The sequence below is a fragment of the Aythya marila genome (assembly GCF_965140915.1).
Source record: "Aythya marila genome assembly, contig: HAP1_HAP1_SCAFFOLD_161, whole genome shotgun sequence".
Taxonomy (NCBI): Eukaryota; Metazoa; Chordata; class Aves; order Anseriformes; family Anatidae; genus Aythya; species Aythya marila.
In genome coordinates, this window is record NW_028137065.1 from 882948 (window position 1) to 906466 (window position 23519).

A 23519-nucleotide genomic window follows, 5' to 3' on the forward strand; every position below is an offset into this window, starting at 1 on the left:
GTACCCGTGCCTCTAAAAATGGGATTTTCCATCCCATTTTCTCATGTCCTCTCCATGGTCTCGTAAATAAAACCACAGGGTGGCACGGAGTGAGTACCCACCATATCGTCTTCCTTGTGCAGATGAACGCTTACCCCTGATAGCTGAGACACTGCTTTGTACAGGTGGGGAGGAAAATGATCTCTCTTCAAGTTGGTGAACCTTTTCAGAAAGTTTCTCCCAAGTGTACTCTTTTAGTCAGTGGACACTGCTTGGTTCAGGTGGAGAGGAAGATAGATTCTCTTTAAGTTGGTGGAAAGGAAGATAGATTCTCTTTAAGTTGGTGGAACTCTTCAGAAAGTTTCTCCACAGCTGAGACATAGGCCTGTAAGGAAAAGGAGAGACTTTCTTCGTACTGCCGGAGTTGTTTAGCCACTTCATCCACTGTGGGTTCCTCTTCCTCTTTCCAGGCCATTATTGCCAATGAGCTGGCATATGATGATGGTGCACTCCGTACAAACTTCTGCCACATGGGTCGTGTACACCTGACTTCATCTGAATCTCTGGATGTTTGTCTGAGGTCTGGGTCCTCATAAATCACTTCCCGTATGGCTAATTCTCTCAGGTACTGGATTCCCTTCTCCATAGTGGTCCACTTGCCTGGTAGACATAAAAGTTCTTCCTTGAAGGGATACCCTTCTGTCACAGCTGAGAGGAGACGTCTCCAGAGGCTGGGAGATTGTGCTCCATCTGCAATTGCTTTGTCAATGCCAGCGTCTCGAGCAAGGGATCCCAGCCGCCTGGCTTCCCTGCCGTCTAATTCCACACAATTGGCTCCAGCGTCCCAGCACCGGAGCAGCCAGGTGACAAGCTGCTCACCTATACAACGACCAAAATCTTTTCGCACATCTCATAGCTCGTGCTCGTATAGGCTTCGGGTAGTTACTGTTGATTTTTCGGCATCCTCATCTTCCTCCTCCTGAATCCTTGATGGCCCAGCGTCGTCGTCGTCTCTATACCTAGATTTGGCAGAAGACTCTCTGCATTCTAAACGACCTGAATCTCTATACCATTTTTTCACCTTCTCTACAGGGGCAGCTTGCACTGCTACAGCTCGTTTCTCTGACCCTGTTACAGGGTCTGCCACAGAGGTTGGAATACCCTCTGCAGGGTCAACTTGCACTGCTACAGCTCGTTTCTCTGACCCAGCCACAGGAGCTGGAGTAGCTGCAGGAGCTGGAGCAGCTGCAGGAACTGGAGCTGGAGCAGCTGCAGGAGCTGGAACTGAAGCGGCTGCAGGAGCAGCTGCAGAGTCCACCGTGGGGGTCACAGTGGCCGTTGGATCTGTCACAGGGCTTGGAGTGGCTGCAGGGTCTGTCACTAAGTTGATAGCAGTATCAATGGCAGCTCGATAGGCATGAGCCAGGCCCCAGCATGTTACAACGATTTGTGTTACTTTGGAACTGCCAGAATCATGACACCTTTTTTTCAAGCATTCTGCCAGTTTTTCAGGATTTTGCAGTTGTTCAGGGGTGAATTTCCAAAACACTGGGGGTGCCAACTGCTCTAGATGCCTGCCCATATCCTCCCACACTCCCTGCCACCCACAACTATACTGCCTCCGGGCAGATCTCCGGATGAGCTTCCTAAGTAATTGTTTAACTTTAAGCAGAACCTGAAGTGCATTCAGGAGGCAGAACAACAAGACTATGCTGGTCTGAGTATCCCAAGGATATTCAATATCTTGGAGAGCTATTGTAACAAGCTCGGAGGATAAGAGGGTGGTGAAGGAGAAAGGGAGAGTGATCCAGGAGGATACAGGGGTGGTGAAGGAGAAAGGGAGAGTAATCAAGTAAGAAAAAATATCTTCCCCTTTCCCCTCCACAGATTGACTCCCTAATGGAAAAAAGCAATAGGTATAATTGCTAATAGTTTCCAAGATACAGTTTCCAAGGTACAGAGTCGACGATGTTACTGAGTACAAATACCAAGTTAGAGTCATGACCAGATATCTCATCGTCTCGTAAGCCATTGCTACAACACTCAGTACCATAATGATCTGAGACCAGGGCCCGGAGAGGATAAAAAACATGACAGAGAGCAAATACGGAAAATAATGTACTATAATACTCAATTTGGAAAACAGGCACAGCAGAGTTGAGATTAAAGCAATCAGCATTATGACAAGTGACTATTAAGCAGGTCTAATACTTATACCAATTTTAGTTTAACACACTCTGGTCAGATCTGCTGTTATCTCAACCTTTCGAGCCCCACGTTGGGCACCAAAAAGACTGTCGTGGTTTAACCCGGCCGGCAGCTAAACACCACGCAGCCGTTCGCTCACCCTCCCCCCTCCCTCTCTGGGACGGGGGAGAGAAATGGAAAGTGAAGCCCGTGAGTTGAGATAAAGACAGTTTAATAAGACTGGAAAATAATAATAACAACAACAACAACAATAAAATAATAATAATAATAATAATAATAATAATAATAATAATAATAATAATAATAATAATAATAATACAATGGTGATAATAGTACTACTACTACTAATACGTACAAACAAGTGATGCACAATACAATTGCTCACCACCCGCTGACCGATGCCCAGCCTAACCCCGAGCAGTCCGGCCCCCTCCCCCCAGCTAGCCACCCCTATATATTGTTTAGCATGACATCAGATGCTATGGAATACCCCTTTGGCTAGCTTGGGTCACCTGTCCTGGGTCTGTCCCCTCCCAGCTCTTACTGCACCCCCAGCCTGCCTGTTGGCAAGACAGAGCAAAAGGCTGAGATGTCCTTGGCTTGGTATAAGCACTGCTCTGCAACAATTAAAGCATCGGGGTGTTATCAACACTCTTCTCATCCCAAGCCAAAACACAGCATTCCACCAGCTACTAGGAAGAAAATTCTGTTCTAACTGAAACCAGGACACCACTCCTCTGTTGACGCAGCCCAGGATGCAGTTGGCCTTTTGGCCTGCAAGTGCACGCTGCTGGTTCATGTCGAGCCTTTTGTCCTCCAGAACTCCCAAGTCCTCCTCTGCAGGTCTGCTCTCAATGAGTGCTTCTCCTAGTCTGTCTTCATATCTGGGATTTCCCTGACCCAGGTACAGCACCTTGCACTTGGACTTGTTGAACCTCATCAGGTTCACGTGGGCCCACTTCTCCAGCCTGGAACTTCACCTGAAATGCAGAAGGAAAAAAGAACATTACACTTTCATACCAGTATCAGTTCTAAATACTTCCAATGAAAAGTTATACAGAAAAGTTATAAACATTATGTGGGGTGCTTTTTAACCCAAGTAACAAAGATCTTCCTTGTACCGTATCTTTCACTATAAATAGGCTAGGAGGAGGAAGAAATACGTCCACATTTTGCAGACTGACAACTTGGCTTACTGAGAAAAAGCATATTGCCTGTCTTAAAAACTGAAATTCAGATTCCTTTCTCTTTTCCTCTTCTGTCAACAGTGCAGCAGCAGATTTAAATACATCTAAATGAACAAGATCTACATACATCTTGCATTATCTAGTTGGTGTTCCTTTGTTTCTCTATTATTTATCCCTGTAGATTGATTGTTCACAGATCATGTTACACCAAATTTACTGTGCATTTATTAACTTTAAATTTATTAACTCTTTTGAGACTAGAAATACTTCTTGCCTTTAGTTTTCATTAGTTTAATTAGCTATCGATAGTTTAGCTGTTCATAAATGAAAGGAATGGCCTATGTGAAGTCTGAAAGTTTTCCCACAATTTTATACCTCTTTTTGCTTTATAGTCTTGGCCATATTGCCAAAGACTCATTAAGGTAGTGAAGCTTAATTCTTCCCCTCCTACAGACATGATTTCTTCAAAACAATGCTGCTGTGCATTCAGAAGAGATACTATGGGGCAAAAGCTCAGCCAGGTGTTTCAGATCTCTGGATAAGGTTTCCATCTTCCAGACTCTCAGCCATGAAAACAAAATCTTTTAACGGATTGATTTCATTTTACTAAAGATAATAATCAAAGCTTCAAGCAGCCTGGAAACCATGTTACCTTCTGAAGAAGAAAGAGGACATTCTGGTATTTCATAAGCCGTCGGTGCTTGAGGAGAACTTGAACTCGTTTCCTTAGAACTGCTATGAGATGATCCCCTTACTGCAGCAGTAGCTTTAAAATAAATATCTGACTGAAATCACAAAGAACTCATCATTAGTACAGCAAAACTTTCTTAAACACTTGCTGAAGAAGAGCTTAAATGTTTGTCCACTATGTTCTATTGCCACTGTTGCTGTATTGCTGCTAAGTTAACTACAGCTGGCCACACAAAGGCTATCTCACTGTAAATGGGGAGAACTTCTGTGATGTTCAGAAGAGCATTTGCCCTGTAAATAATCAAATACTTCAGCTCTGCATTACTGCAAGCAATAAAGGACAGTTAGATCAATTCTGATTCTCACTGTACTCACTACAAGCTAAGAACACACAAATTAACAGTTAATGCAAATCAGAAAATGTGTCAGTTTTGGTTTGGTTTGGGCTTCAGCAACTCTTTATGTGAATTAGGTCCCAACACCTCACAAATAGGCAAACATGCTTTTCTCGTGTCTTACCCTTGATGCTACAAGCTGAAGCTCAGGCACAACTGCTGTGTGGACTAAGTTTCCACTCACCACTAATCGGATCTCAATGGAATCAGTAGTGAAGGCAAGGATAGAAGGGAAAGCACAGACTGCAATGAAACAAAAATTATTTTGCAAGGAAGAATGATTAATGTAAATGTTTCTCAGATGCTCCCTGAAAACAATTCTTGAGGATCTGACCTACTCTGGTATCTCCCTTTCCTATGACAAGATTTGTCTACTGTACTGTTGGACATTCAGATACAAGCCTGAAGAAAACTTCACTCTCCATGCCTCGCAGAATATAAACTGAATGGAAAATAAAAAACAGAAAAAAAGAGAAAGGAAAAAACAAAGTTTATCAGAGGAAAAACTTGGCCCCAAGGCTCCACTTATTAAAGATACCATATGCAGAATCTTAGCTGAAGTGGCATCATGAATGCAACACACTTAGAGAACCACAGAATCATCTAGGTTGGAAAAAACCTTCAAGTCCAACAATCAACCTGACCTACCAAGTTCCATCATTATGTCCCTTGGTGTTGCAGGAAGCATGGCTGAAAGCACGACAGACACCAGTAGAGTCAGATCATGCTCCATTTTATTGCCCGAATAGCCTAACTTTTATAGTGAACTTAACAGGGGCGGACAGTGTTTCACACAAGATTATTGGTCAAAAGCACTCAGACAAACAACTACAAGAAAACAACCCCACCTGCAAGAAAACAACCCCTCTTGTGATTAGCAGTCACGTAGACCTTGTCCTTGAAGCCAGCTACTGGTAACAATATTTTTCTAAATTCCTCAGTTGGGCGATGTGGGAACACTGTCATGGGAACTTCTCATAGTTGCCCTGGTAGCTTGGTTTGCTCAGCTGCAGCAAGCCATGGGATTTTTGCTGTTTCAAAAAATCCTTCAACACCTTGGTGTTATGTCAACACCTCTCCAGGGATAGGGATTCCACCACTTCCCTGGGCAGTCCATTCTAACGGTTAACCACCCTCTCCATGAAGAAATTCTTATTTATAGGAATTTATTAACCCATATTTATTAAGTTTTATTATATTAAAAATAGATTTATGTATGTTAAATTATTTTTAATTTTAGATTTATTCTTATATATTCCTAGCACACATGCTGCAATTCCACCAACAGCCAAGTGCAAGCCTAAACAGTAAGGAAAAAAGGGTAAAAGAGGTATGTTCTTACCAACAGCGTAAGGAACTTGATTCCAGCTAAAGTGAAAGTCGTAAGCCGATGACTGGACGAGTGGAGAACCTCCATTAAAAGGATACACCTTTCTATATTGGCAAACATCTGTAACAAAAAAAGGAAAAAAAGAAACCTCCAATATCTTACAGCACAAATGACAAACACCAACATTATAGGTAGATTTTACAGAAGTGTGGATAATACACAGATAAATATCAAACATTTATGCAGAAGTCCCTCTATATCTAAACAGACCACAAGGGAAACGTGCTTCCTTTGTGAATACATTTACAAGGTAAAAATAGTAGAGCTACATTTTAATACCTTGTCAGATTTCACAAAGTAAGTATTGTTCTGTTTCAGCAACCATCAGCTCCTTACTTTGTCTATGGATGGAGGAATAGTTAAGAACATTTCTGAAAGTGATGTAAGCAGAGCTGTACCCCTCTGACTGTAAGAACTACCCTTCAAGCAGCCACATACTACCACAGTTTGTGTTCTTTGAGGATTGTAATACGCATGGCATACTACAGATACCAAGATTTCATTAATCATATAACTTGTGAATCTACTACTTCTCTATTTTTAGGTAAAATCTCTCTTTTTTTTTTTTTTTTTTTTTTTCTGTAATTGCTGTCCTTAAACTTAAACTAACTTTATATCCACAAGTGTAAAAAAAAGGTCTTGTTTGAAATCCAAACTTAGAACACTGTCAAATCATGTGTTTTCATACTTGTTCCATGATGATACTTTCATAATTGTAAAACTGTCACAAGACCATAAGAGGTTTCCCTGTGACAGGGCCCTACAAATAGGGATTCAAGTTGCTGCAACCCTGTGCAACAGGCTTTAGGACATTAGGATCAACCAACTTTGTTAGCTTTGGCTCTGTGACGAGCCTACTAGAGTAGGACTGATTCTGCACAGAAGGACAGGTTTGGGAATTCACACTGCTCTGTCTCAGACCTTTTAGTTCTGAAGCAGTACTGAGTGAACCAGAACTAGGTAGGATTTGTTAAACTACCGAAACCAATGAGGCCTCACAGAGCATACAAAGATACACTTTAGAGACTTTTTCCCTGTGGTACCAATCTAACGGCCAATGCTAGAATACGTAGATGTATTGATCCTGTTTCCATCAATGCTCTCTTTGGAAAGGCAAATAGGACATGCCATCTGAAACAGAAAGTTGTGCTTTGTCCTTCAGCATCACCTCATAAAGGACGTTTCATACTCATAACTTTGATTTTCCTGAGGACTGAAAGCAAAACTACACGTGTACAGCACAGAAGAGCATACCCATATGAAATCCAAGGCCGTTTTATAAAAAGAGATTAAGAGAATTACAATTTTAAAATGTGCCAGCACAAAGAAGTGTGCAGAAGGAAAGAAAGCACAATGACAGAATGGGAAAGCAGAAAGAAGAAAAGGGGTGGAAAACTAATTTGTACATGTCCTAGAAACACCCAGTGTGAGACTAGGCAAAGAATAAGATAGATCTGAAGAAATAGGACTTTTGTGAGTAAGATGGTAATGTCTGTCCAATTACACACACCACAATAAAACAGTACTTCCACTTCTAGTCCTTCTAATATGCACTTAAATTGAAAAAAAAAAAAAGTATTTTGAAATACTTTCCATGAAACACTGAAACTTTAAAATACAGATCTAAACTCCAATGAAGAAAGAATTACATGTTGAGATATTATCATTTCCAGTCTTCCCTAACTACTTACAGTTATAACATAATAGTAGGCCAGCTTCACCATCTTCATATACATCAATAGCTGCAACAAAATTTACCTGCAATGATAATAGGAAAGGGTAATGATCAGGCAGATAGGATACTGATGTTACTATGACCAGGTTTTGACTAAGAAGCAATCAAATCAGTTGGTGCACAATTACAGATAAAAGAAAAAAAAAAAAAACAAAACTATTTCTTTTTTGTGATTCATTTTCAGGATGCCGATAGGATGGAAATCAATTTCTTTTGTATTCAATGCTGTGTTTCAGTAATGCCTATTCAATTTTGTACCTTCAGTATAAATACATACCTACAGTATAAAATGATACAAACATACCTAACTTACTTGACAATATAAATTTTGGGAAACTGAGATATTTCAGGGTAGCTTTGAATTAACATGCTATGCTAAAAATAGCAATTCTTTCCAAAAAGTGAAATCTAAAAAGCTCGACTGAAAATCACGACTAGCAGAAAGATCAAAAGTGCCAATTACTGGATCAAAACCACTAACAGGTACATTGATTGATGTGGATGTACTTCAAGAATTACTGAATAAGCTGAATTTAGAAACTGAGAACCACTGCTGGATAAACTAAAATGGTTTTTGCATAGCATAGGCTACTTATATTCTCATACTTTAATCCTGTATTTGTCTTTTACAGTTAAATTAAAAGAAAAACAAGACACCCATAAGTAGTAGTATATACATTCAGAAAAGGAGACCTCCCTCATGAAATACTTACGACTGGATTAGACAAATGTCTCCTAGACCACACTATTTGCTACTTGGGCAGGGCTGGAGATTGACTTCATGAACTTCATGGCTTTCCTTTGTGCAATAAAGTAGGTGTTCTCTTGATTTAAGACGAATATAAGACAAGAACTGTTAAACAGACCTGGAAGCTTATATGTATCTATACAAAACACATTTTGACCCATCCTTTGTAGCAACTGAAAGACATTTCTGCTTTGTGACCTGTGGAAATAATTTGGTAACCAATTTCAACAACACAAAAATCACTGGCACAGATCTAATCAACTTCCTGCTTTGTCTGTGTTCTCAAAGGAAATAAGGGTTACTGGGGAAGAGAACAGAGGGGGGTGATTCTTGACTGTCCACATTCTTTAATTTTATTTCCTTCTTAATCCAGATTAAAATAGATTCCCATTGCTGTGGAGAATCTTAACACTGTATTGCCAATGCTAGGAGTACCAACCCTCTTCATCATCAAATCTGAATAAAAACACAGATGATTTAAAAAAAAATCAACAAGAAGCATCAAATCAAAAGAGATGTCCCTTATACCATTATGAGCAGAGAAGTCAACAGAACACAAGAGTAACCCTGTAAAAGGTTCTTCTTTTTTTTTTTTCTAATTACGCTTAAAGCTATACATTCACATCCATATTAAGAAATTATTGAAATTATTTGATTTTCAAAATGCTGAAGATCATTATCTTCCCAGCAACAGGAAACATTTGAACCCTTTTCCAAAAATCAGGATGTTTACTTAAATCCCAACCCTATGTCCCAGTTAGTAAAATACAGTTAATGTATTACTTGGCTGGGCAGCAGTTTAGAACTAAAAGATATACACAAATATTTCAGTTTTAGTACATGCAAATAGGCAAATCTGAATGAGGTAATGGTGGCCAAAACCTGAAATTATTTTGCTGCAACCTCCTAAAGAATAAAACACTGAGACCATGAAGAAAAGACAAAAATCAAAATATTGACTAAGGAAGGAGAAAAAATGGCTTTGCATTTATACTGACAACAATATTCCAGAGCTTGAAACACAGCCTCTTTCCTAATATGTCATACCTTATAACTACCTCTCTTAGGAGTGATTACTATCACACATTCCAAAAGGAAAAAATGCCTCAGAGAACTCTAAAGGAGAAGTTAAAAAAGTGAAAAGTAAAGGATCTCCGTAAATGCTGCTCCCAGGAGGTCAGCACAGCATGGACCAATTCTGCAAGAAAATAGTTTAAATGCTAGAAATTTACTTTGTTTGCTTCAACATGATGCAGTCTATAGGACTCCCCAATACTTTCATTAACTAAATCAAACTGATGCCGATACGCCGCACAGATCATATCGTCACTGTCTCCAGTAGGTCCATCCACCAGTGTCATAGCCACTGGAGGGTCAGAAAGGCATATTTCCTATGAGATAAATAATAGTATTATTCTCTTTTTCAGGCTCTTAGTGTGAATATTGCATTACTCCATGAATTTACAAGGATGTAATCTAAGCAGAGAAGCATGATACAGAACAAGATGACAATTTAAGAAGTCTGAAATATTTCTTTGGCATATCAATGATGGATCTCCATTGTATTGCTTTTCACTTACATCTGTCTGGAGGTTCCAGATGATAAAATGCATGCTCTTTGCCTTTTTCCTCCACTAGCTGAGTGCTGCCCAGTCTGTAAAAGTGATTAGTGATTAGATTACACATACCCAGATGTACTGGAACTCATCTACTGGAGATTCAGGTAATGACGGCAGAGAGCTGCTGGTTAAACTGTTGCATGGATTGTATTTCTTTGTGATGAGAAGTAGTTTGTTCCGAATAGCCACAACAATCCTCAGTTCACTGCCATGGTGAGTATTAATGGCACACAAATGGCAGCCTAAGAAAAAAAAAAAAATTTAGGTTTTAAGTATTTGGGGTAAAGACTGTTTTTTTTTATTTTTTAATTTTTGTTCTGTATTTGTATGATGGTTAGTACAATTGGTATCTGATACCTGAGCACCACACAATTACAAGCATCCCAACAGGATAATATTAAATTCTAGAAAAAGACAAAAGGCAGTAAGTCTTTTGAAAACTATTTCCCCCCTTACTCCTTTTGCAAGTAAAAGAGTAAATATATGTTTTTTTCTTTACTATTCTGCAGTTTCCAGCTTAGGCGTGAAGGAAAGGGATCCCTTCTGGGAAGATGCTGTGGGCTTGCTGAGGCTCGAAGAACAGACGGTGCTGGCTGCTACCAGCGTGCTGCAGCAGCGGCAAGACAGAGCCGTGGTGGTTTTCCTCAGCTGGGCAGCTGAGCTCCAGCACAAGCGCTCTCTCCCTGCCCCTCCTCCAACGCCAAGGGGAGAAAAGAGGCTGGCAAGGGCTCAAGGGCTGCCAGAAGGACAGGGAGATCACTCCACAAGGAGCGTCACGGGCAAAGCAGGCTCAGCACAGCCTGTTCCAGTCCAGCCCGGGGCCTGCTCCTGCGGGGGCTCTCCACAGGCCGCGGCCTCCTCCAGGCCACAGCCACCTGCTCCACCGGGGGCTCCTCCACCCGCAGGGGGGCTGCAGCGTGGAGATCTGCTCCACGGGGGACCCATGGGCTGCAGGGGGACAGCCTGCTCCACCAGGGGCCTCTCCCTGCACAGGCCGCAGGGGAACTGCTGCTGTGAGCCTGGAGCACCTCCTGCCTCCTGCTGCACGGACCTTGGGGGCTGCACAGAGCTTTCTCACTCCTCCCTGAGCCAGACGCTGCTGGGCAGCAGCTTTCGTTCCCTTTCTTAGATGGGCTCTCCCCCAGGCGCAAACATCATCCTTTTGCTCTGTGTTCTGGGCAGCAGCGGGTGGGTCCCTCCTGGAAGGAGCCTCCTGGCAGCGGCCCTGGGCTCCCATGGGGCAGCTGCTGCATTCTCCTCACAGAGGACACCCCTGCAGCCCCCCGCTCCCACAGCCTGGCCACGCAAACCCAAGCCAAGACACCGAGCGAGCCTCCCTGATTGCCAGCCAGCAGCTGGCTCAGCCTGGGACCCCATGCCAGTGCCCACAAGACTCTCCTGGGCCTTGAAAAGCAAGCCTTGTGGGGACGGAGCACCCACAAAGAACGGACTCACACAACAGGACTCCTTGCCAACACTGCCTCACAGACACCTGGGCCTTGAGCGGGTAGCTCACCTTGAACGAGCTCATTTCCTTCCCAGTAGCTGAAATGTGCCCTTTCGGGGGCATTTGGCGTGCTGCTGAGAGGGATGTTGGAGCTCCTGCAGGGCAGTGCTTCCACTAAGGCAAGGCCTTTTCTGCATCTTCTACTGCCCTGCAAGCGAGGATGCTTGGGGCACACAAGAAGCTGGCAGGGGACACAGCTGCAGGGATTGCAGGGATTCCTAAAGTCATAGCCAAATACAAGAAAGACGGGAGGACGTGATGCTTTTGATAGAAAGGAGCTGGGTTTTGGGTCAAAATCCGTCCCTTTTTCTATCCCGCAGACCCCCAAGGGCGTAGGACAGCAGCACTGCAGGGCAGCAAGAGATGCTGTGCATTTCTCTCGTCCCCCTGAGACAGCCACTGGGTGACGATGGTGCCAAGTGTCTGGAAAGAGCCCTTGCTTTCTCAGGCCCAGGTGTCCAGCTGCACACCAAGGCCGTCCCTGGCTTCCAGGCGCAGTTGCCAGGCCCAAGGCCGAGCTCCCCTGCGAACCCCCAGCCCAGCAGACCTTGCTCCTGGCATTGTGGAGCAGCCATTTCACGGCAGCCTTTTCTCCTGGCAGTCAGCTTAGCGCCGAAAGCTCTGTCACCGGGACACCCGAGAGCCGTGGCAGCTCAGCAGAGAGTCACTGTCAGCCTTGGAGCTCACAAAGGTGGGTGGCCGCAAGTGCCCTGAGCGTCCAGCTCGCAATGAGGACTGCTGTGGCACTCAAATTGTCACCTGTTTGCTGCGATGCTGGGATACCTGCTCTGGTAGCCTGGCATCAGAGGCCAGGGAAGCCAAGCAGCTGGGATCCTTCTCTGAGGCAGGGGACACTGAGAGTGGAAATGGAAATGGGGCACAAGCCCTCCACCTCTCAAAGGAACCCCTCAGATGTTTAGGTATAGTAAACTTATGTATATCTGTGTGACTCTAGACCACAACATGTTAGTGTTCTGGTTTGTCCACTGCTTTGTTGTGGGGGCTTTGAGTTGGCCTCTACTCTTTAGGTGAATGCTGACTTCATATCTATGGTGCACTTTATTCTTAAAATGGGAAGTTTCTACCAATTTCCTGTCCAAAGTTCCTCATAAGCCAACTGCAATCATCATTTCAGATGTATCTCTCAACTTACACATTTCCTAATTCTCCTTGATATTTACTCAAGAAATGCATTTTCACAGAGACATCATATTTTTCTCTCAACTGGCATCTGGCTGAGCAGAATGATGTCCTTTAATTCCCTTCCACACAATAGGCAACTTGTTCCTTCTGTCTTCTGAACACTTCCTCCTAAGTTCAATGTGAATACAAGTGGCAGAATTTTGCCTCATGTCTTAAATGTGTGGCAGGGCTGCCCTGTCAGGTGTATTTATACTGGAGAAAAAAAAAAAAAGAATAGCCATACACACCATATAACCACTTAACTTTTTCAGTTCTTCTGTTAACAGTGTATGAACATGGGGTTTTGTTGTTTTATTGTTTGTTTTAAACTCCTGACTGCCATATAGCAAACATGAAAAAAAAAAAAAAAAAAAAGAAAAACAAAAAAAAAACACCCTTGGTTGAGAATCTCTAAGCATGGCTCTGCTTTGTATTATCAAATGTCACTTCACGTGAACCATTTCAATCACAAGGGATATCCTTCTGTCAGGCTCGGTAGGACTTCCCAACTTTATGTCACCTGGAAATCTCAAAGCTCATATGTAATTTTTAGTCTTCGGCCACCATGTCCATACTGAACATACCTAAATTTGAAGTCATCTCTGCTCTGAATAGGAGGTTGGGTTTTCAGAGGTCTCTTCCAGCCTACATTTCTCCATGAGTCTTTGCCTCCTTAGCAGCTGCAGTTTCAGAACTGTCTCTGAGAATCACTACAGGGAACCTCTCCTTTGCCGGTAATTCCCTCTTCAAACAGTGTGAACAATTGCAAACTCCCTTGATTCACTTGCAGCCCCAAAGCCCAAATCCATAGATAATGTATCAGAAGCTCACAGAAAGTGAAATAGATGTAGTTCATCCCCTGTGTAGGGGAGCACTGGTCCTACAAAGGCAAGCTACTAAATTCTCTGGAAACAAATTAGCTTTAAGAAATTATCTTGTAAATTCCACATTACCCGCTACTTTCCTAGTCTTATCTCTTCTTGCTACAAAACTTTGCCCAGCGTTGATGTCAAACTAACAGGCCTGCACTTGTCTGGATCACTCTTTACATTCTCCTGGACAGAAGTATATTTGTTACTCTCCCATTCTGGGGACTATCCCTGATTTGCACAGTTGTGATGTATTTTTCCTACTTGAGTTGTTGTTCTGTGTGCCAATGCTGTTAATAGGCTAGGTAGATATCAGCTTGTCATTTTTCACTTGAATCACTGTAGATTTTTATTTCACCTCAGATGATGTTGTGCCTAGTGCCCTACCCTCATTTGCAATGGGAATCCTGTCACTGCCCTTAATATCACATTGTTGTTGCTGTTAGATGCAGGAAATAAGATTTGCAGCATTTGAGACATCATTAACTTTTGATCTATTTTTGCCTCGAGTATGCAACTGTCCTAATTTGTTCTCTTTGTTCCCCCTGGTTTCTGTGGCTTAAGTATCATTTACTATTATTGTTTAATTTCCTATGTGAAGGAGGTTTTGGGTCATTTGTACTTTATTTTTGCAGTTTTTAACCTCTGAAATGTACCTTTTCTCATTGCTTTTTTCCCATCTGAATTTTGAATTTTAACTCTGCCTTCTCTGCACTCCAGTCCCAGAGATGCTTAGTCAGGCTCAATTATTCATTTCCTTAGATTTCAAAGTTTGCATTTCTAAGCCTCAAAACCTTCGTTCTAAGCCTGGTGTTGTCTGTCTTGAAATGTAAAATGAGAAAAGTCAGCTCATGATCAGACTTTATTCAAATCTTACTACATTTAAACCCGTACAGGAGCCAAGTCTAAAATGGTCTTATATTTTTTCACTTTTGTGAAGAAATCCATCACATAGTATATCTGTATGAGAATAAGTGGTAATCATCTTTCAGTTTTTTGCTGGGAAGTTGAAGTCTCCCGTAATTCCCATTATTGTTTATGTGTCTGATAACTGTAGACTGGAGCTAAGAGCAAAGAGCAGGCTAGCAAGGCTGTCTTTCTTTAGCAGCGATTTGCACAAAACCACTCTATTGCTGACCCATAACATTTCCCTAACCTCTGCTTCTTGCTAACACAAAGCACCATCTTATTCCATCCATCTGCCCTGGTTTCCAGACTTCCTGACATTTATCAGTACTTGTATGGCATTCATGCCTTTATTTCACCCTTCCTGTGTTGACACTTGTCTTAAGAGTTTTAGATCCTGAACATGATCATCTCAAAGTTTGCCTGACAGTTTGGTCTTCCTCACATTGTCGTAGAGTATCAGGTCTCTACCACTTGAAATAGATTGTATTGGATTAGATTATTGGCACAGTCTCTTGTGCTGCTAGTCCATTATCTTCGCGGTCCATACAACTGGCCATCAGCGGACATGAAGTGGCCTTATCCTGCCCATTTACCTGTCTGGAAATCAGCCACTCTCTCTGCCTAGAACAGGGAATGGATTTTCCTCAGCTTTCTTCAAAAGCTCTGAAGTTTTCTGTGACCTTTCCACTTTTATGGTATGATAAGCTTTTGCTTCCACTGAAGGGTAGAAGTCATTATGAATAGTGCCAACAAAACAGAAACATAACAATGAAAATGATATTTGAATTCAGAATAGGTATTTAAAAAGTTCACCTTCTCCAGCACAAATGGGGAAAGTAAAATAAATAAATAAATAAATAGAGCAGTCCTAAATCATCAAAACTGGCCAAAGAATTAGAAGAAGCACTATTTTTCCAAGGCTGCAATGTTTTCCATTCATCTCACTGGGCCAGCAGAGCACTAGAGAGCTGGATGCACTGAACTCCTGGCTCATACCCTAAATGACCTGCAGGAAGATCTTCTTATCTCTGTCCCCCCGTTTCTCCTTTCAATCTCTGTTTTGTCTGTTTGTATCACTAGCTATCAAAGCGCTACTGAGATATGCACGTGCAGCACCCAGCACAACCTTGTTTCAGGCTCCAGTGGGACCTTTAGGCATTACCATCCTATAAACAAGTCACAGTGATAGTGAGCGTAATTACAGTCGTCAAACTATTCCAGCTCCACTTCATTAGCCATGCCCTGAGCTAAATAACATTTTAATCAGTTTGATATGTCACCTGTGGCTTTCTTCACTGTCACTTGCAATCCAGCAAACTCCTTCCTTCATGTTTCTAGATTAGACAGAGGGTTCTTAACTGCAGACATCCACTTCCAAGTTCAGGAAGCAGTGAGACCTTTCATCTTCACCCAGAATTAAGATGATATCCAAGCATCATGAGACACAGCGCGTGTGTCTCCTAGGCCCATCCCATAAGAGCAGGACATTTACCTCACATGAGAAGAAGACTTAATGCAGAGGCAAAGCAAGATACTCGGTGTCAAAGCCATGTTTGGATGAGCATTAAAGACAGACCAATATTACCCAGTACAGGAGGAAAATCTATCATTTGAAGAAGATTATGGTCTCTGATTATTAGTTTCAAAATTAGTTTTTTCTTTGGATTTCCTCTGAACTTAAACTTAGTTTGGAATGCCTTTGGTTTTGAATAGTTCTGAAATTGTATTACTTCTCCTACGTAAGTTGATAGTCTGTTCTATTTACGTGAAATTCAAATAATATTGTGAAGGATCTGCCATCACTTTTACTGTGTGCCAGGCTGAGAGCCTTCCTGTACTTAAAGGCAACCTATAGGAAAGCTGGGGAGGGGGTCTTTATCAGGGCCTGGAGTGACAGGACATGGACTAATAGCTTTACACTGAAAAGTTAGATTTCTAATATATGTTAGGAAGAAATTCTTTACTGATAGTACTTCACATCCAGCCACTCCAGCCCCTGGCAAGTTCCCTGCAGCCCCTCCAAGCCTGGCACAGGCCCTACAGCTGGCTCTGGGGACGACCCCGTTGCTGTCTCAGGCACCAATACACACAAGGGGAAGGAATGCATGCAGAAGTCATCTCGTTTCGGAAGGGCAGAAAGTCCTCCCAAGAAGGGGAAGGAGCAAGAGGAAGGCGAGGCAGCCTACCCCAAGGTAGGGCCATCCCAGGGCACAGGAGGCTGTTGGAAAGGAGATTAGATAGAAAAGCAGCAGGAAGCAGGTGATCCCCATCCCTGGGCGAGCTGCAAGCCATGGGACAAGATTGCAGCTGTCCTCCAGGCGAGCACATTGTCAGCTGGCTGCTGCGCTGCTGGGATAGCAGCTGCGGGAGCCTGGCAGCAGAGGGCAGGGAAGCCAAGCAGCTGGGATCCTTCTCTGGGGAAGGGGGCACTGAGAAAGAGCTTGCAAACAGGGCACAAGCCCTCAGCCTCTGGAGGCGGCGCCTGTCAGGCGTGAAGGAAAGGGATCCCTTCTGGGAAGATGCTGTGGGCTTGCTGAGGCTCGAAGAACAGACGGTGCTGGCTGCTACCAGCGTGCTGCAGCAGCGGCAAGACAGAGCCGTGGTGGTTTTCCTCAGCTGGGCAGCTGAGCTCCAGCACAAGCGCTCTCTCCCTGCCCCTCCTCCAACGCCAAGGGGAGAAAAGAGGCTGGCAAGGGCTCAAGGGCTGCCAGAAGGACAGGGAGATCACTCCACAAGGAGCGTCACGGGCAAAGCAGGCTCAGCACAGCCTGTTCCAGTCCAGCCCGGGGCCTGCTCCTGCGGGGGCTCTCCACAGGCCGCGGCCTCCTCCAGGCCACAGCCACCTGCTCCACCGGGGGCTCCTCCACCCGCAGGGGGGCTGCAGCGTGGAGATCTGCTCCACGGGGGACCCATGGGCTGCAGGGGGACAGCCTGCTCCACCAGGGGCCTCTCCCTGCACAGGCCGCAGGGGAACTGCTGCTGTGAGCCTGGAGCACCTCCTGCCTCCTGCTGCACGGACCTTGGGGGCTGCACAGAGCTTTCTCACTCCTCCCTGAGCCAGACGCTGCTGGGCAGCAGCTTTCGTTCCCTTTCTTAGATGCAAGATCTTCTTAAATTCAGTCCAGCCAAGTAGGAAAAGTAAATGTGGACAGCTGTATCTTGGCAAAGAAGATAGTAGGGAGCAAGGAGGTTCAGCAGTCAAGATGGAAGGTGATGCCATGAGGCTTACAGGCTAGTAATGTTCTAGTGAAACCCAGCCTGAAGAAGAAGAAACCTGCCTGACTACTTGATGTGAATAACAGACTCTGTTCAGCTCTTTCCTAACATAGAAACGGTGCTGACTGCTTCTTCAGAGTAACAGAAGTTTGTGATACTACTGAAATAGTTGTGGTTCAGATGTAGATCTGATTTCTCCTTAGCACACTGAATTCACAACTGTTGATCCTCCAGAGGAGGCTTTGCAATTGAACACCTGGAGAATAGGTACATTTCCCGCTGTTGTTCTCCTCTCCTCTTGTTTTGTTTTGTTTTGTTTTGTTTTGTTTTGTTCCTAGTAGCATAGGCTTAAGACTCTGAAGAAACAGGCTGCTTTTTTTCATTTCCAGCACTGGCTGTTCCTCCTGAGCCCCGCCTTCTATTTTTGCAGTCATAGGATATGTGAATGTAAATTCGTGGAGAGAGGTAGAAAACTCTTTCAACTGGTGTTTTTTCGGCTATGTGGGGAGAACAAATAGAGTGGCTTTGAATATTCTGGCTCTTAATCAGAGCGGCATGTGGAGGGAGACAGATGCGTTTGCTTTTTTAGTGCAATGGCTTCAGAAGCAAGAGGGGAAAAAGCACTTTCTCTGGGAGCTGAAGAAGGTGTCCTAATCACAAGAGAGGTTTCTAAATGGCATATCTTTGCGAGGGTTCCTGTAGTCCGGAGGTTTTTGTTTGTTTGTTTGACGTTGGAAGGTTTTACTCTTAATATTCACGTCCTTCAGCAGAAGTGAGAAATGTGATTTTATTTTGTGCAGTGTCGTGGACCCTCCAAAATCTCCTGGGAATGATGAATACCTCGCCCAGTACCAATGTGATGACGGTGGAGACAAGGAGAAAGCAAGAAGATCAAAAGAACGTGACCTCATTTCAAAAGAAACCGTTCTGTCCGGCAAAGAGTCTTGTGAGCCTGGTGAGAAATTGCGGTATACTTCCTCTCTCAAGTCTGACACTGAATGTAGCTCTAAAAACCTTTCCTCCTCAGCTGTTACAGAGAGATGCCAAGATACAAAGGACAAGACTAAAACCACTGAGAAAGAGCATTACCAAAGCAAGACTAACATGCTCCTACTGAAGAGAAGGAGAGTCAAAAAGCAGGTCCTTCCAGCAAGAGAAGGGTAAAGTTGAATACAAAGAATACAAACTTGAGCTCCTGATTGGCTTCATGCTGAACTCTGTGCTGTTCTTGTCCTAATCTTGGTCTCTCCATAGATAATATGGTTTAAATCCAAATAGAATCGTGCGATGAGGAAGATCTCACTGCAACAAATTCAACATCTAAAATCAAAGTTGACATTTTCCATGATTTTCTTCCTGAGCAGAAGTGTGCGGTACTCCTTTTATATTAACGTAGAGATTATTTCAAACAGTCTTGAAGTGCTTGATGACTTAAGAGTCTGCAGATTTATTATCAAATCAAAAAAACCCCGACTTGGTAGACTATTTTTTTCCCAGTTTTGAATGACCACTAGGAAGAAGGTTATTCCGGCATCAAGAAAGTCATGTGGAATGTAACAAAATTTACTGAACCAGTAAGTAAAACTTATATTTTTCTATTTGTTCCATTGTTTCAACTCTTCTGATCCTTCTGGACGGCATAGATAACAGAGGGGAGATCGTGGTAATCGGAGCTACTAACAGACTGGATTCTATAGATCCTGCTTTACGAAGACCAGGACGCTTTGGCAGACACTTCCTCTTCAACTTGCCAAATAAAGAGGTGAGAACTTAAATTCAACGTTAGTGCTACCATGGCAAAGTCCAACTTTATAGGAAAAAAAAAATAATTGACAACTTGAACAAAAGAGTGATACGTGGAGACACTGCGTTGTTCCATGGAGGGCAAATCTGGTACTGGATATATATGGTCAGGATGATACCACCAAGTTGTTAGTTCTATAATCAAACCTTTCATTCCCAAAGTTGTACCTGTTTGCTTAATTATTTAGTCCACTTGGGTGTTTTCATCATGAAGTTGTGTTTTTGGTCTCAATCCTTCACTTATGAATGAATAGGGGACGTGTTTGCATTTGATTGTGCCCCTGCTCAGTGGTAGTAGTTTGAGTCATAATTCTTTTCTTCTTTATAGTAATTGTAGCAATTGGAAGCATTGTGCCAGAAGTGCTTTCTGTGAATTTCCTGACTGGAAAGCAAATGTGATGAAGTAATGAGACTGTCCCAATGAAAGCTTGCTAAGTTTTAGAGAAGTTTTTTGGACAGCAAAGAAATGTTTCTGGATAAATTTTTCATTACAGTATTTTCCTCTGGGTCCTTAGGTCTCGTAGTTTGGAAACTTGTTATTGAAGCTATAAATGCCTTTTCTTTCACTGTAGGTTCCTAGAAAAAGTTCAGTATAACAAATAAGAAATATTCAATTTCCTGGTTGACAATGCAGAGTGTATATTAAATAACTGTAAAATACTTGAAAGTTGAGCAAGTAAGAAAAGTGTATTAGTAGATGAGGGGTTTTGAGGGAGGACTGTTTTGTTTTTTGTTGTTTGTTTGTTTGCCTTTTGGTTTGTTTGTTTCTTGTTGGTATTTTTAAGGAAAACTTGGGACAAGCTAAAATGCAATGATTTTGCTTCCAGGCTAGAAAAGAAATTGTCAAGATTCATACTCGTGACTGGACCCCTCAGCCACCGGACATGTTGCTTGATGAACTAGCTGAGAAATGCATTGGTAAGACTGAAACAGAAACGGATTCTTGCTTGTGACCAAGTTGTAAAGAACCTTAGCTTGTACCAGGCAGTACCCATGCTCTTGTGCCTTGTTGCACAACTAGTCAACGAGGCAGCTGGCACGCCTTCATAGCAATCTGTGTGAGATCCTTTCATCTATTTACTCTTTGTTGTTGTTCCTCTTGTTGTCTGAGAACATTAAATGGTTCTGGGGCATCTTCCTCAAGAGTATAGTTTTTGATGAGGAGTCTGCTTCAGCTGCATAAGTGCAGGATATCAGGCAGTGAGCAACATGAAACATCCTTGCAGAGCGGTAGCACTTTGAATTCCCTGTTATGCTGTTTGGTTTTGGCATTACAAATTCTTTAAATGTTGCATGTTTTAAACCTGGGCCTTGACTGATGTAACGTTTGATTTTTGTTTGTTAGGAGACTGTGGTGCAGATATCAAATCCCTCTGTACTGAAGCTGCGCTGTGCTCTCTACGCCAATGCTATCCTCAGATTTATGCAAGTAGGGAGAAGTTGCTACTAGACGTTAATTCTATTAAAATAAAAGCAAAGGACTTTTTCATGGCTATGAAGAAGGTTGTTCCAGCTTCAAACCGGATCAAGGCTTCACCCGTACAAGCACTATCACCCATTTTCAAGCCACTTTTTCAAAGATCAGTAGAGAATATTTTACAAGTTGTGCAGAAGATCTTCCCGCATGCACAGCTTGCACTAAAGGACCGACAGCAAGGTATAACCACAGCATCCACATCTTTATAATTCTGCTAAAGCAAAAACTTGTGGTTTGTGCAATCAACTTATAGCTTTCAGACATAATGGTGGTAGAATTTTATTATTTGCATGTGCATGTCTTTTTTTTTGGGCAAGTCTGGAATACAACACATAGGTTTTATTGTGGATTCGAAACTGAAATGCCAAATGGAAGCTCTGAATGACTCAATACACAGTAAAGGACGATGCGTTCTCTACTGAAGCATCCTGCTTCTGACGGCAGCTAAGATAATTAGCATTTGTAGAGGTTGACGTGAGGTTTGAAGTACAAGGCACCTATTTTTCTTTAAAAAATCAAAACTCAGATCTTTGGAGGGGAAGCATTTCTAGGTCAATGTTTCTAATTCCTTTCTGAAGAATGTCAGGACCAGGATACAAGTATAACTGGTCTAAGCTAAATATTGTTTTAGCTATCATCATTTTTAACCAGTCTCCTAATTTAAATGTTTGTGGATCGTACTATACACGTGAGATCAATTAGCATTGATATTTACTAGATGAATGGAATTCTGTGGCCATCACATCCTTTATCCCCATGCTTTCATTGTGGGAACCTCCTCCAGAAAGAAATGGTCTTGTTTGTTTGTTTGTTTGTTTTTTATCTATTTAGCAACTGCAGAAATTGTTCGTAATCTCCTTTATTCTAAGGGGGAGAAAAAAATCACCAAGAGTAGCATACCTTACACGTACACATCAGTGGGACTTAGTAGAGCTTTGTAGGGCCTTGTGCCATCTCCTTAGATCTGTGGTGGGCTGAACTCTAGGAAGTAGATTTCAGTGTGTGCTCTCAAATGAAGAAAGGGTTTTGGCACTGATTTAGAAGCTGTATTAATGGAAGAGAAAGAGACAAAGGCTATTCAGGAAAGTTAACAAACCTCTTTTGCCTTTCAGAGCATTTCAATCCTATTTTACAAGATGATATGTTTGACAGTGATGACGATGCATCCTTGGTTTCTGGAGATGAATTAAAAGATGGAATGCCTGACGGACCAGAGAAAAAATGCCTCTGTTTCAGCAGGTAAAGAAAGATAGATCCCTGTTATGTTTAAATTCTCAGGTCTGCTGAGTCTTTGTAAACAGTTCCAGCTGTTAAAAGTGCGAGGGGTGGTAGACAAAGGGGCAACATCAAGTTTGTGTGTTGAAGAGGTGCTTGGTATTCACAAGAAGAAAGGGTGGAGGGACTAAAGTTGTAACAAAGTTGCTCTGAATGACCAAATTGAAAAGCCCAGGCTTCTCTTCGTAAGCCAAAGTGATCTGTAGACTACCAGAACACGTTGACTTAATCCATGGCATTCTTTGAAAGACTCAAGACCACATAAATGTGCAGTCTGTCCTTTTAGCTAAAAATACCCCAACTTTGTGGGTTTGTGTTGCCACCTTTTGCCCTTCTGTTTTCCAGGATTGTTAAACCAGTAGTGAATTATGTAGCAGAAAGAAAACTGAGAAATGGCTTGTTAAAACACCTTGAGAAAAAATTGAATGGTGTCTTTATTTGTTAAGCCACCAAGTTGTGTTAATCTTGTGATATTTTAGTATGGAAGTCATGCAAGCCCACAGTTGGAAAGTTAGATCATGTTGTCACAGCAGGATCAGTTATTTTTCTCAGTTTCTATTGCTGTACTGTCCAGAAGATTTTCTGTGCTTTAGAGCAAGGCTAAGTCTCTAGCATCTTTGATTTAAGCCAGCAGAGGTACAGCCTGATTGTAGTGGGGAAACAAATGCTCCTCACCAATTTATTTCCTAGTAGTAAAGCAAGATTGCAGGGATATTAATTTGCTGTCTTGGTTTAGTAAAGAATAGGAAACACAAGGGAAGAAGATGAAACAAAGGGAAGAAGGTGAAACAATTGGAATGACTGAATAACTTAACTGGAAATCTTACATGTATTTAATGTACCGCTGCCATTTGGATTATTTGGGGAGGGAAAAGAAAGTCTATAGGAAAATTACTTGGAACATCTGTGTGTCTATTCAGCACCTCATTTATAAGCTTGTTTTCTTAACTCTTGTTCTAGGAGTGCTTTCTGCGAACCAACATCATGCCAGCCCCGTCTGCTAATAGTAGGAAAAGAAGGGTACGGCCAGGTTTCTTACGTGGCACCCGCGGTGTTGCACGCTTTGGAGAAGTTTCCCGTTCACACCCTGGACCTTTCTGTTCTGCTTACAAACGTTGCACCGCCAGAAGAAATCTGCGGACAGGTACCTTTTTTCTTTTTCTTCTCATCGGATTCACTGACTGTATGTAAAGGATCAATCGAGTTGCAAGTAAGGTGAGCAAAATTCATTGGTAATGGAGGTGGCCTTGTTTTAATGTGCTGGGATGTTTGCTTCTGTCTGAAAATCCCCTTTTCTTTTAGACAGCACCACAAACAATCTGGATGTTGT